This window comes from Schistocerca serialis, chromosome 5 (assembly GCF_023864345.2).
Source record: "Schistocerca serialis cubense isolate TAMUIC-IGC-003099 chromosome 5, iqSchSeri2.2, whole genome shotgun sequence".
Taxonomy (NCBI): Eukaryota; Metazoa; Arthropoda; class Insecta; order Orthoptera; family Acrididae; genus Schistocerca; species Schistocerca serialis.
In genome coordinates this window covers 265,577,290-265,592,947 of record NC_064642.1, presented here as the reverse complement: position 1 = coordinate 265,592,947, position 15,658 = coordinate 265,577,290, and positions in this window count along the sequence as shown.

The following is a 15,658-nucleotide window of genomic DNA, read 5'->3' as shown; positions in this document are numbered from 1 at the left end:
GCCAGTTTATGCCATCTCTCCATTTAAATATTATTATTTCTATAAAGCGAGTTTTGAAAACCGTTACTTGTTGTTGCAGATTGTCTTTAAAATAGTAATGAAACAACTTATCCCTCTTTGTGTTAGATCACGATAATGCAGTTAGTAATGAAAACCATTATTTGCTGACTAAGCTCACTTGTATTGCATGTAGAGTATTACATATTACAATTTTAATGTAAGGTGGAGAGAGACATAGAGATACGCATTGGCCTGTGTAAAACTTATTTAGTATTTGTAGTAATACTGACTGCAACAGAAATACTTTACTATTATATTAGCTAATCCTATCATTTACTTTATATAGCAAAACATTTAACTGTTCAGAAAAATATTATAAGAACCTACGTTTAGTCCAGGTCAAGTCTCAAGTTCAGCTTTAATTCAAAACTCAGTAAGAAAATCTTTAGAAATTCTACTGCTCAGCTTCTATGATGCTCTGAAAATGAAACAACTTGATTTAAGTTGTTACAGGGCGTGTGCCTTTTGCACTTTTAGTTTAAATTCATATTTTCCGCGTATTGGGGGCTGCTACAGCTCGCCAGTGATGATGCTCGAAGAGCCAAAAATGCTAAATGATGAAAACTCGTAATTAATTTGACATTGAGTGGTATTTACAGAACTTAAATAATTCTAACAGATGCTCTATAATCATATATTGAAATATTTAACCGATGTACACACACACACACACACACAACCTGATTATTCAAAAAGATACAATTCGCCTATTTACATCGAAAACAAACAGAAGAAAGACCCAAATATGTAATGGTGCTCTTTCTTTAATAATGAGAAATTAACAGGACATCTGATATTATTATAATGTAACGCTAAGATACATGTTTTTAACATAAAGTTATTCTTTGATGATTACATTAATTAGAAAAATAATTTTTGGTAAATAAAATACATATTACATTTTCAGCACATGAAGATTCTTAGCGTTTTGTGAATGTTTGTTGGAAAAAAGTTTACATTGTCGTTTATTATTCATCATTTGTAAGGGCATGTTATACACCCATATGTGGTGGCTGCAGTGCAGCACCACTAACACTGCTGAGAAGGCACCACAAATAGTGTTTGATAGAGAGGGCTCTTGGTGCCATAGAATGCACACGTATTGTGTGCCTCCAGCTGGCCTTTACAGCATTCAATATGCATACGTTTTTGATAGCAGAATTAGAGACTCAACAGTTGGCAATCCATTCGTCTTTCATAAGGCTGATAACCTTAAGGATAACTATGAGGATTACAAAGGCCAATGATAAATTTTTTTGGAAAACTTTTTTACTTTTGTAACTGATCATTACAGTTTTTTATGAGTTGAATCCAAATCTAGCCTTAGTTTTCTTGTATCACCCACACTTTTCGAGAAATATGCTTTTTACTATATTATAAAAAAATCCTATGCTACAAGGTAAACGGTGAAATTAATGAAATGCTTTGTTACAAAATAAGCATGGTTTGTGTTTATGTAATTTACTTAAAACAATGATATGTGTTAATAGAGGTTTCACTTGTCAGCTGCAATTGGTTTGTACTTTCTTTCTCTGGTTTCTTTGAGGCTTCTTGTGTAGCTTTTTCTATGATGAGTTGCTTGCTGAATGTCTCGGTGAAGTGAGCAACAGTAGTCCCCCTTCATGTTGGTGTTCCAGCGGTCTTGTTAGCAGTTTTCCATCACTTTAATGTACTGGTGAAAACGTTCTCCTCGCTCCTCACTAACAGCTGCCACATTGTCAAGGAAGTAATCAAGGTGACAGTTCAAAAAGTGAACTTGCAGGCTCATTAAACATCCTAAATTTAAATTTCTTTAACATTGTAGCTATAATAAAAACATATTCTGGGTCTTTTTCATGTCCTACAAACTTTTTAACGACTTGCTTGAATGATACCCATGCTTCTTTCTCATTTAAGATCATTGTGGATTCAAAGTTAACATCAGGTTTCTAATGCCAGGTCTGACAAAGACGCCTTCTTTTAGTTTAGCTTCTGAAAGGTGTGGAAACTTTTGACAGAGATACTTAAAACATGGTCCATCTTTAGGCAAAGCATTTACAAATCGTTTCATTAGGCCTAACTTTATATGCAGAGGTGGTAGGAGTACGTTTTTTGGATCTACAAGATTTTTGCTTAAAATGTTATCCTCACCACGCTTTAAAGACTCCCTCACAGGCCACTTCTTTCCCGACCAGTGTTGGTCCCTAGCCCTACTGTCCCATTTACACAAGAAACATGGAAATTTGGTAAAGCCACCTTGCTGACCAAGGAGCATGTATGTTACTTTTAAATCGCCTCATGTCATCCAACCATGAGCAGAATAGCCTATTTCATTTAACATTATTTCTAGGTTTTCATAGCTTTCTTCCACATGTACAGAATGTCCAACAGGTGTAGATGCATACATGCTGCCATTGTGTAATAAAACAGCCTTTAAACTAGTTTTGAATGAATCAACAGCCTCCAGTCTTCATTTTTATATTCAATACCAAACTCATTCATCAAACCATGAATGTCTGAACAATACACTAAATCACCTTCTTGTTGAAAAAACTTGGAAAATTGCTGCTCTCTCTTTCTGTACATGTACATGCTGGTTCAAACAATGAGTAAGTTCTTTTCTTTTAATCTAAGCCAAGCAATTCAGCTCTTTCTTTTGTTAAGCCCAGATCCCTAACCAAATCATTGAGCTCAGTCTGAGCAAACTATGTAGGCTCTAGACTTCCTGTGTTACAATGCAGTTCATCATCATCTGGTTCATCTAAAACACATTGTACATCAGAAAATACTTCTGTTGGAATAGAATTTAAATCATGTGGCGGTTCAGGAACTGGCAAATCTACACCATGCCCTACTGGTCTCGGATGGCGGACAGAAGGTTAGGGTAGCTTATTACCTTCTTGTTTTTCGAATTATAACCAGTAATATCAACGCTGCAAAAGTAGCAATCACTGGAATGATTTCTTGGTTCCCTCCATATCATAGGAACATTAAATCTAAAGGCTTTTCTTCTCCTTTTAGGACCATTTTCTCAGATCTTCAACGCACACATAACATACCTTATGTGACGCCCAAGATTTATCTTGATCACCAAGTTTAGATCCAAAGTATGATAGATAAGCCTTTTTCACAAAGTCTGTTATGTTTCTTTGGTGTTTTTAATCACAAATTCGCCACAGATATAACAAAAAACTGACAGCAGAGTTTTTACAACCACGATTAGACATGTAATGAGCACATGTACAGGAAACAGGAAAGTAAGATCAGGTTGACAGTAAACAAAACACCACGTGTTAACACAGAAATAGAATCGACCTTTTTTGCCAGCAAATGTTTTTCAGCAGTGCTACCAATGTCATCTACATTCATTACACCTCCTTTTTAAATTATTTTAACTATATAAAAGCTGTTAAATTCTATAAAAATGGCTTAATTTAATAAATTTAACTGTAAAATGTGAAGAAATGGTGGGCGACCAGTTTTTTAAGTTTTGTTTTGTAGTGTAAATTCTAGAACCACTCAGAATTCTACCATCTCGAACGCACGATATTCTAGATACAAGTGTGGGATGGTAAAATCCTACCTACTGCACATGATATGTTTGCGTGTGCAGGTTTAATGTCCCGAGAAAGCCTTAAATTTAAGTCAAAAACTAGAGAAGAAGTTGTTATGTGTTGCCCTAACAACCAAACATAACACGACAAGGGATTTACTCTGAGACATTGGAATATGTTCAACTATCCAATGAAGCAAAATTTGAATGAAAAATGGCGAAGACATGGAAAATTCACAACTCCAAAACAGCAAAGAAAATTTCGTCATATTTGTCTAAGAAGAAATACACGTAGAACACTTCAACCAAGAAGATGCAGTGCAGAGAGTATACAGCTCTCACACACACCACAGGGACACATGTATGGAAACCAACCTACATCCAACGCTGCCAGCACCAGCTGTTGTTCACCAGTGCTGACCTGCCTCTACATCCGCTCACCTACGCAACGAGACTTCTACGCCAGCTGAGCGTGAAACAAAACTTTGTTAGTTTAGTATGAAGTGGTACATACTGTTGAGTGAACTTTTATTGTATAATTATAGTATTTACGGTTAGTTTTAAATGTTTACTAGGCCTAAAGCATAGAAAAGCATGGACAATATACAACACCAAGTTGAGAACACTCAAGAACCAGCTATGGCTATGAGCAAAGAAACACCTGGCTGGGCTGAGTTGGTAAATTTAATCAAAGCTCAGAGTGCGACTCTAAGTTTGGCAAAATTCAATTAAATACCCAGAGTCAAGCTTTAAATGCTCAGAGTCTTAAGTTAAACTCATTAGATTCGCAGTTAAATACCCAGAGTGACGTTTTGAATGACCAGAGTGAAATAATCATGCGACAAATCTAGGTTTGCTAAATGAGAAGTCGACTCGCAAAGCAAAGAGTTTAGTAATCTATGCCAAGGCATGAGTGCTCTTAAGACTGAATTTGGTGTGTTAAACAGTAGAGTAGAGAATTTAAAAATAGATTTAAAGAATGAATTGACTAATTCCTTGACCATTCATGTAAATCAAATGTTTACTGACCTTAGTCAGAAACAGAATGACAATTTCCAAGATTTATCAAAAAGCTTAGAATTTAACATTGAGGGCAGATGTAATGATGTGGAATCTGAAATTAATGAAAAGTTAGGATCTTTTGAAAATGTGTGCAATGTTAAGTTTAACGCTATAAAGCAGGGATTGAATACTTTCAAAGAGAGTGTAGATAAGAATAATGAATTGAAACCGATTATTCAATCACAAATTACAGATGTCAGTACACGAGTAAATAATGTAGAAAGAAATTTCAAAAACAAAATAACGAACTCTGATATCTTACATGGAAGTACTTTGGAGGAACAATTTGAAGAAATTATAGATCGAAAAGTTACCGGGAGATTCAGAAAAATATCGCCTATTCTGTCATCCGAAGTTGGTGATACCAGGAAGGGTAAGACGACTTGTGGAGAGAATTCAAGCTGATCCAGGATAAAGTAGAAAAAAGGTTAACATCACCTAGTGTGGTGTTAACAAGTGAAGCTGTGACTGATTTACAATGGGGGCTAATTCAGGGTTATCTAGACAATTCCCTAAATTTTACCTGGATGGAAATGTACATCCAACCCATTTCTTAAAACGATTAACCAAGCATTGCCAAAAAATTGGGGAAATTCTAAGAAAATCGAATGTGCTATGGGGTACCTTCTAGGGGAAACCCCAGAATGGGGAACGGTAAATATTGAGACTTTTTCCTCTTGGGAGGACTTTCAAAAGAAATTTAAAGAGAAATACAGCTCTGCCAGTGCCCAAGGAAATATCAGATCTATGGGACCCAAAATATTACAGTAATACTTGGGGTACTATGAAGAAATATTTCGATTGTCATTTAACACGAGCAAAGTATTTAGATAAGCCTATGGAAGAATAGGTATTGGTACATATTTTAATTAGACGATTGCCCATCTATGCGAGAATAGACATCTTATGTACTGGTTGGAAAACGATAGTTGAGTTGTTGTCTTTTGTTGATGCACTTGATGCTATAAAGAAGGACCGCAACGAAACTTTACACCTAGGTGAAAGTTCAAGCTATAAAAGAAATAGTGGGAATAACTTTAAAAAAGCATGAGACAAACTTAGCAAAAGCACACCGCTACAATAAGAAAAGTTGTAACGATAATTATCAAAAGGACATCCACAATCAAATTCAAGTCCAGTAACTTCTCAAGAATTTGTACTGAGTAACCTAAAAACACAAAATGGGAATGTAGTACCTCATTATGGTAACCAAACCATAATTAGTAGTAATGAAGAAAATGTTGTTCGACATGGATCCAGGGCCGGGGTCCACGTCATGGAAATACATTTGGAGGCCATGTTCCGTATAAGTTTGTTAATTTTACACACAAAATACCCACAAAGGAATGGTTGCTGCTTGAAGAAGCAAGCTTAGCCACTAATAACCCACAGCCTGTAATAGCAGGGACAGTGGAAACTTCTGAGGTTAACTTATTTACAGATTCATGAAGTGAGGTGTCACTCGTCTCAAACGCATTTTTTAACTCGCTGCAGAATAAACAGCACTTACCGTTATTGCCAGTGACTAGAGTGTACATAGTTGGTATAACAGGAACAAAAAGTAAACTTGTGAAGTACGAAACTCAAGTGAACTGCAGTATTGGAAATATATTATTTATTCAAACACTAATCATGGTTGAGAATATTAATAGAGATTTGTTGTTTGGTTTGGATTGGTTATTAGAGTTTAAAGTCATCTTAAACTTTGACGAAAATCTTCTTTGTTTTGGTAGATGATGTACACCAATTGTGACTTATAGTTACAATGGAAAACAAACAACTGAGTGTCAGTGTCTATGATTAACAGCTGCAGCACAGTTGTCACCAAAGATCGATGTGGCCGAAGGAACACATGGAACTTATATACTAGAGAAGGTTAATGAATCCCAGGTATTAACCGATCAACAAAGGCAAGATTTATATAAAATATTAATTAAGTATGAAGTAGTGTTTTCCGACTGTCCAGGTAACATCAGCGACTATATCTGTAAGTTCAAAATCAAGGATGACACTCCATTGTGTATCCAATACCAATGAGTTTGAGGGAAGCAGTTAGGGATGAAATCAACAAAATGATTGATAATAATACTATAGAACGAAGTTCTAGCGTAATGAATAACCTTCTGGTCATGGTAAAGAAAGCCACAGGCAGTCTACGACTAGTTTTAGACTCTCGTACATTGAAAAGACATATAGAGACAGAGAGAGACCAACCGATTAATATTGACGAATTGTTATTCAGATTTGAAAAGGCAATGTTCTTTACCACACTGGATTTGACTACAGGCAAATAAAATTACATCCAGAATCCAAATAGTATACAGCATTTTTGTTTGATGGGAAATCATATCATTTCAATGTATTGCCATTCAGTCTGTGTCTGTATTTATACATGTGTTAGGTGAAGCATTAGGGAGAGATTTATTGAAGGATTTGATAATATATGAAGACGATATCCTAATAGTATCAGCTACTTGGAAGGAACATTGTCTAATCTTGTGCAAGACTGAAAAAATTTAAAGAGAAAGGTATTATGGTGAAGCTGTCTAAATCGTTTTTTGAACGCCAAGAACTTAAGTTCTTAGGTCATATTATAGGGGTACAGTGAATTATACCGGACCCAGAAAGCATCAAAGCTATCAAAGAATCTCCGCACCCCAGGGATGTAAGACAATCAAAAGGATTTATAGGTATGGCCTGATACTATCGCCTGTACATACGAGGGCAAGAGCTAAATGACCCAAGAATTTGACGTTCGTTAAAAAAGGGAGTTCCGTGGACTTGGGATCAAAGTGCAAATGATGCATTTGAAAACGTTAAAAGAGCACTTGTTGAATCACTCATATTACATCATCCAGTTATGGTCAAAGCATTTAAACTGTCGACAGAAGCATCTGATTATGGTGTTTCTGCCGAACTGTTCCAACGAGAATGGGATCCAAATAATGTAGAACACAGAACCGTAGCTGTTGCTAGCTGTAGTCTAAATAAACATTAACTAAATTACACAGCTACTGAAAAGGAACTATTGGCGGTTCTATGGAGTATTCAAAAATTTCAAGCAGTAGTATGGGGTTCAGAAATACAAATTTATACAGATCATCAGCTTTATCCTTTCTGATGAGTAGTCGATTACTATACAGTAGGTAGATGCGATGGATGCTTTTCCTACAGGAGTACGATATTAAAATACGATATGTAAAAGATTCCGAAAATATTGTGTCTGATGCGTTATCGAGGCTTCCCATAGGAATGGAAGAACTGAAATGTATGGAAGGACCTGGCGTTATTTTTGCCAATAATTTTATGTCAGCAGAATATCTGAACATCAGGGTAAAGGAAATGGCTCAAAGAATAACAGAAAATATCCATAATGATCCCTATTTCACAGAAATATTTTCTATGTGTATCCAGAAGCCGTTACCTCCTAATTAATTAATAAAATGGAAAATTATAGATCGTCACTTGTTTTGGAGAGACAGTGTAACCTCACAGCACTGGCGCTTATGCGTTCTGAAGGTAACAGAAGACGAACTTGTGTGGTATGTTCATACAGGACATGGACACTTCGTAATTAAAAAATATATGTCCCATATGAATAAGTTTTATTATTTTGTAAAATAGCATCTTTAATCAGAACCTGTGAAACTTACCAGAAAGTGAAAGAGAGTAATACTCACGTGAAATGCAAAATGTACCCTATTATTCCTAAGTCATTACACGACCTTACAGCAGCAGATTTCTTTGGACCAATTCCACAAGGAAAGGAAGGAGTATCATATATTTTGGTTCGCGTAGAATACTGGTCAAAGTGTGTTAAATTATATCCCATTAAAACAGCAATTAAGCAGACAGTCATACACTGTTTACAACAATACTTCCTAGACGTAGGTAAGCCAACACGGTTTCTTACAGATAATGGGCCACAATTTGTGAGCAACGAATTTAGAGAATTCCTACTGTAGGAAGGTATCCAATTATAACCCCTCAACAAACCCGTGTGAATGAGTAATGAAGGAAATTGTAAAATTATGTCGTACTTACTGCCACAAAAAACATACTTCTTGGGCAACACAAATTAAAGACTTTGAACTTATCCTAAATTAGTTACCCCATTTATCGACTGAGTTGACACCTTTAGAAGTTATAGGCAAACCTTTTATGGGAGAAACTCTAATTAAATGTTTTAATTGGCCTGAACAACTGAGTGTCAATTATGAAGTGAATCAGGAAATAGTTTCTAAGAATTAAGTAGAGAAAGCGCAACGAAGATTAATTAAGCATAAGGAAAAAGCTGTAGAACCTCAGTACCAAGTCTATCACTTGGTCCTTATAAAACATCTTCAAAGCTCGACTCTGAAGAAAGGGACCCAGAAGTTTTTCCAAAAATATGAGGGACCATACTGGGTACAAACGGTGATCCATCCTGAGATGTTATTTTTAGTAGATCACACAACTGGATCAGAGAATGGGAACTACAATGTAAAAATTGAAAATTGTATATACCCCAGGGATGCTAACATTCTAAGTTAACGGGCGGAGTGACGACCGTAGGATGCTGGTGTTTCTTCCAAAATAGTCTTACTGCACTGAATTCCTTTAAAATCTTAAACTATTCTGTCATTTATCCTTTAAAATGTAGAACTATCCTGGAGTCTTATTGCTCAGAAAACCGAATATGACTATAAAATAGAGAACAACTTCAGAAAATCACCAAAAAGGAGTGATATCTAGACAAAATAAGGCGAATAGATTATTATATTTGTGGTTAATATAATATGATGTGACTAGTTACACAACTGTGATACCGAAATGTATGGCTTTTCTGTTTTGCATAGGGTATTTTATACCTTTTGTGAGATGTGATATAGATGGTAGGAATTGTATAAATTTTTCGACAGGTGTGGGTATTGTAGATAAGAGCATTTACACAAACAGATAAATCATGACTAACACTAAATACACAGCACACCTTTCAAATAACCCTCACAAACAACTGTACCTGATTCTTCATCATTTGCCATTTCTGTAGGGTTGCTAGGATTTCCTTTGGGGACCTCGATGGTGAAGGTGGGACAAGTCCGTTCTGTAGGAGATGATTTAACACCAAACCTCCTCTGGGGTCTCACTCAAATACCTGAGTGATAGGGATCCTGGGGAAGTGGGTATGGGAACGGTTTCCTGTCTTTGGGGCTATCTTCTTTCTCTTCTTTGATTCTAGCATCCACATCTATTTTTCCCTTTCTTAGTTCTCATCTGAGTACCGGTCTGTCTTCCCCTCTTTCCATATGCATACGCTTCTATCACTGAAGTCCTTCCTTATTTCCATGGTTTCTAATAACCTACCTCTTATCTTTAAATAAGAAGGCCGAAGAATCAGACTACACGATTACACATCCACATGTGCACAAGTATATACTTAGACTAGAAAGCCTGTCACGGTGTGAGAACCGCCAAGTGTTGTAGGGGAAAATGTGGGTACATTTAGAAATATGCGCATGTATATAGGAACCTATGACGGTTCTACATCGAATATACATAATAAAAGGTGTATGTAAACTAAGAAAGAGGCATGAGTAAAGAGAGAAAACGAAAGCAAGAAAAAACGATAATCATGCTGATCGATAAGAAATGTCAGTATAATAAACACGCTAATGAATTGAAGGATAGTGAGACATGAATAGTATCTATTGAAAGTATAGAAGTTGATAAGTAGAGGAGGACTCTGGGGAGTAAATGATGTATTAAAGAATAAATGTGTTATACATAGAAATGTATACAAGAGTAATGAACCGTGAGGCCTACTCAGAAAGGATATGGGGAGCATACCCAGCATTCACTAAGTACACTCCTGGAAATGGAAAAAAGAACACATTGACACCGGTGTGTAAGACCCACCATACTTACTCCGGACACTGCGAGAGGGCTGTACAAGCAATGATCACACGCACGGCACAGCGGACACACCAGGAACCACGGTGTTGGCCGTCGAATGGCGCTAGCTGCGCAGCATTTGTGCACCGCCGCCGTCAGTGTCAGCCAGTTTGCCGTGGCATACGGAGCTTCATCGCAGTCTTTAACACTGGTAGCATGCCGCGACAGCGCGGACGTGAACCGTATGTGCAGTTGACGGACTTTGAGCGAGGGCGTATAGTGGGCGTGCGGGAGGCCGGGTGGATGTACCGGCGAATTGCTCAACACGTGGGGCGTGAGGTCTCCACAGTACATCGATGTTGTCGCCAGTGGTCGGCGGGAGGTGCACGTGCCCGTCGACCTGGGACCGGACCGCAGCGACGCACGGATGCACGCCAAGACCGTAGGATCCTACGCAGTGCCGTAGGGGACCGCACCGCCACTTCCCAGCAAATTAGGGACACTGTTGCTCCTGGGGTATCGGCGAGGACCATTCGCAACCGTCTCCATGAAGCTGGGCTACGGTCCCGCACACCGTTAGGCCGTCTTCCGCTCACGCCCCAACATCGTGCAGCCCGCCTCCAGTGGTGTCGCGACAGGCGTGAATGGAGGGACGAATGGAGACGTGTCGTCTTCAGCGATGAGAGTCGCTTCTGCCTTGGTGTCAATGATGGTCGTATGCGTGTTTGGCGCCGTGCAGGTGAGCGCCACAATCAGGACTGCATACGACCGAGGCACACAGGGCCAACACCCGGCATCATGGTGTGGGGAGCGATCTCCTACACTGGCCGTACACCACTGGTGATCGTCGAGGGGACACTGAATAGTGCACGGTACATCCAAACCGTCATCGAACTCATCGTTCTACCATTCCTAGACCGGCAAGGGAACTTGCTGTTCCAACAGGACAATGCACGTCCGCATGTATCCAGTGCCACCCAACGTGCTGTAGAAGGTGTAAGTCAACTACCCTGGCCAGCAAGATCTCCGGATCTGTCCCCCATTGAGCATGTTTGGGACTGGATGAAGCGTCGTCTCACGCGGTCTGCACGTCCAGCACGAAAGCTGGTCCAACTGAGGCGCCAGGTGGAAATGGCATGGCAAGCCGTTCCACAGGACTACATCCAGCATCTCTACGATCGTCTCCATGGGAGAATAGCAGCCTGCATTGCTGCGAAAGGTGGATATAGCCTGTACTAGTGCCGACATTGTGCATGCTCTGTTGCCTGTGTCTATGTGCCTGTGGTTCTGTCAGTGTGATCATGTGATGTATCTGACCCCAGGAATGTGTCAATAAAGTTTCCCCTTCCTGGGACAATGAATTCACGGTGTTCTTATTTCAATTTCCAGGAGTGTATATTGCATCAGAAATCAGGGAATGAAAAACAAAGTAGATGAGCTTCTTGTTTGTATAGAAGATTTAGAAACTGAGGGTGGAATAGATGTACTATGACTGTCTGAACATCATATAGTCACAGGTATGGAAATGGTAAATGTAGGTGGATATAAGCGTTCAGCACATGTAAGTATAGACACTATGGAGAGAGGAGGAGTTCCCATATATGTTAAAATCAGTCATAGTGTGTAAAATTTGGAGACTAAAAAATTTTGGGTAGAGCAACAGATAGAAGCATGAGCATGTGAGCTTAAACTAAATAAAGGCAGTTTTATAATTGTTGCCATGTATAGGTCCCCATTGGGAAATTTTCAACTATTTTTGAAAAACTTGGATTCTTTGTTGTGATACCTTTCAGACAAAGGAAAGAAAATTATTGTTTATGGGAATTTCAATGTAGATTTTCTGAAAGAGTAAGATAGGAAGCTAGACCTTCAAGTATTACTTGTTTCTTTCAATATGATAACAGTTATTGATTTCCCTACTCAGGTGGTACAGGAAAGCAGCACACTGATAGATAATGTTTTCATAGACCAAGATAAATTTAATCAAATAAAAACTTATCCTGTTAAGAATGGTCTGTCTGATCATGATGTACAGCTAGTTACAGTATATGATATAGCTCCATACAGTAATGCAAAACAGTCCTCCAAAATAGTGCATTCCATTAACGATTTAACACTTCAAAATTTTAGGGAAAGCTTGCAACAGTTAGACTGGGATAAGGTGTACAGGGAACATGATGCTAATTTAAAATTTAACCTATTTCATGAGTATATTTGAGTATATTTGAAAACAATTTCCCTAAGAAAACAGTGAAATATAATTGTAAGAAACTATGTAAAAAGCCATGGCTTACTAAAGGGATAAAAATATCTTGTAAACATATAAGGGAAATGTATCTAGGAAACAATGAAACATTATAAAAACTACTCCACTGTATTAAGAAAAGTCATTAAAAAGTCCAGAAGTATGTGCATTATGTCTGAGATTAGCACATCCGATAATAAAATTAAAACAATTTGAAATATTGTGAAAAGGGAAGCAGGGCAACCAAGAGCACAGGAAGACTGTATTTCTATCAAACACAATGGAAAGTTCCCTTTGTACCACCGTGGCTCTTTTCCATCTCTTACGATCTTGCTTGGCACATACTCATCTAACGCATGTTGTACGATGGCTTTGAACTTTGTCCACTGATCCTCAACACTATCTGCACTTGAGACAAAATTTTTGTGTTGAGCCGTCAGGTACTCTGTAATCTGCTTTTTGTCACTTCTGCTAAACAGAAAAATCTTCCTACCTTTTTTAATATTTCTATTTACGGCTGAAATCATCGATGCAGTAACCGTTTTATGATCGCTGATTCCCTGTTCTGCGTTAACTGTTTCAAATAGTTCGGGTCTGTTTGTCACCAGAAGGTCTAATATGTTATCGCCACGAGTAGGTTCCCTGTATAACTGCTCAAGGTAGTTTTCAGATAAAGCACTTTAAAAAATTTCACTGGATTCTTTGTCCCTGCCACCTGTTATGAACGTTTGAGTCTCCCAGTCTATACCCGGCAAATTAAAATCTCCACCCAGAACTATAACATGGTGGGGAAATCTACTCGAAATATTTTCCAAATTATGCTTCAGGTGCTCAACCACAGCAGCTGCTGAGCCAGGGGGCCTATAGAGGCATCCAATTACCATGTCTGAGCCTGCTGGTCTGCCAGGTAAGGCTTTCACGGAGCTTTTGTATGTTCGTTCAGGTGCACACTGTAAATACCCACGAAGGGGGAGGAGAATGGGGGAGTTCCAACAGCTCCCTCTGGTTGTGGTAGTGATGGTGGTGGTGGCGGTGTTGTGAATTAGGTCAGTTGTTCTCCAAACCTCAAGGTGAGACACAAAACTGCATATTCCCCCCCATAAATTTGAATTTCCCTCCATTTATTGAATTTCCCAACGAAATTTCAATTTCCTACCATTTTCAGGATTGGGGAGAGCAGGGGACGTGGAGTTACCAACTTGCCAGCTGGGGAAAACTCATCACTTCATCAGCGGGTTGGAGGCAAGTCGCTGATCAATGAATTAATTTGCATAGTTAATTTTTTATCAATAGTGGCGTACAATCGGTTTTATCCCACTATTGCTGATAGTACTGCATCAAAGCATAAGACTTTCACAAGGGATTGTTTTCGACACTTAAACGACTGAGGAACAATGTTACTTCCCTCTTTTTCTGCTCCATTTGTGTGCAGTTTGAGGAAAAAAACGATTGTTGATAGGCCTGCATGTGTCCTCGAATCTCTCTAATTTTATCTTGATGTTCTTTTCGTGAGACTCATGTAGGAGGAAGTAATATATTTTATGACCCTTTTAGGAACATATGCTCTCAGAATTTTAACAATAGATCACTACATGAAGTTGGCTGAGCATCTCTATGACACTTTTGCTGTTACTAAGTGACCTTTAGCGAAACGTGCGGCTTTTCTTTAGAGTTTCTCTATATCCCATTTCAGCCCTGTCTGGCATGGATCCCAAACTGACGAGTAATATTCAATTATTGGTCGAACAATCTTCATCTACATCTACATGGATACTCTACAAATCACATTTAAATGCCTGGCAGAGGGTTCATAGAACCACCTTCACACTTCTCTATTATTCCAATGTCGTATAGCGCGCCAAAAGAATGAACACCTATATCTTTCCGTACGAACTCTGATTTCCCTTATTTTATCGTGGTGATCGCTCCGCCCTATGTAGGTAGGTGTCAACAAAATATTTTCGCATTCGGAGGAGAAAGTTGGTGATTGGAATTTCGTGAAAAGATTCCGTGCCAATGAAGAACGCCTTTCTTCTAATGATTTCCAGCCCAAATCCTGTATCATTTCTGTGACACTCTCTCCCATATTTCGCGATAATACAAAACGAGCTCCCTTTCTTTGAACTTTTTTGATGTCCTCCGTTAGTCCTACCTGGTAAGGATCCCACACCACGCAGCAGTATTCTAAAAGAGGACGGACAAGTTTAGTGTAGGTAGTCTCCTTAGTAAGTCTGTTACATTTTCTAAGCGTCCTGCCAATAAAACGCAGCCTTTGGTTAGCCTTCCTCACAACATTTTCTATGTGTTCTTTCCAATTTAAGTTGTTCATAATTGTAATGCCTAGGTATTTAGTTGAATTTACGGCTTTTAGATTTGACTGATTTATCGTGTAACCGAAGTTTAACGAGTTCCTTTTAGTACTCATGTGGATGACATCAAACTTTTCGTTATTTAGGGTCAACTGCCACTTTTCACACCATTCAGATATTTTTTCTCAGTCGTTTTGCAGTTTGTTTTGATCTACTGATGACTTTATTAATCGATAAACGACAGCGTCATCTGCAAACAACCGAAGACGGGTGCTCAGATTGTCTCCCAAATCATTTGTGTAGATAAGGAACAGCAAAGGGCCTATAACACTACTTGGGGAACGCCTGAATTCACTTCCGCTTTACTCGATGACTTTCCATCAATTACTACGAACTGTGACCTCTCTGACAGGAAATCGCAAATCCAGTCACATAACTGAGACGATATTCCATAAGCATGCAATTTTACTACGAGCCCCTTGTGTGGTACAGTGTTAAAAGCCTTCCGGAAATCCAGGAATACAGAATCGATCTGAAATCAATTGTCAATAGCACTCAGCACTTCCTGTTTCACAG